Source organism: Rhincodon typus, unplaced genomic scaffold (genome assembly GCF_021869965.1).
Source record: "Rhincodon typus isolate 14 unplaced genomic scaffold, sRhiTyp1.1 hic_rhity00000091, whole genome shotgun sequence".
Classification (NCBI taxonomy): Eukaryota; Metazoa; Chordata; class Chondrichthyes; order Orectolobiformes; family Rhincodontidae; genus Rhincodon; species Rhincodon typus.
The window spans coordinates 29,836-30,189 of record NW_025965729.1 but is presented as its reverse complement, the minus strand read 5'-3'; positions in this window follow the sequence as shown (position 1 = coordinate 30,189).

Sequence of the window (354 nt, the reverse complement as noted above, 5' to 3'; positions counted from 1 at the left end):
AACCCACGTAGACACGGGGAGAATGTGCAAACTCCACACAGACAGTCGCCCAGGGGTGGAATCGAACCCAGGTGAGGCAGCAGTGCTAACCACTGAGCGACCGTGCCGTCCTTTGTTTCTTCTGCGTGTCTTTTTGCCTGACTCTGACCTTCTGGGTGATATGACGTAGTGGAATTGACGTCGTGGAGCGAGAGTCAGGCTGCAAAAACATGTGCTCATCTTCAAAAGTGAAGGAAAACAGGCAAAGACAGTTGAGCTTTTGTTTCTGAATATTCTGAAATATCTCCTTAAATCTCTGCTGTACTGAGCCAACTCTTCAACTAATTTTTCATTTCACATCATTCCTAATTTTGA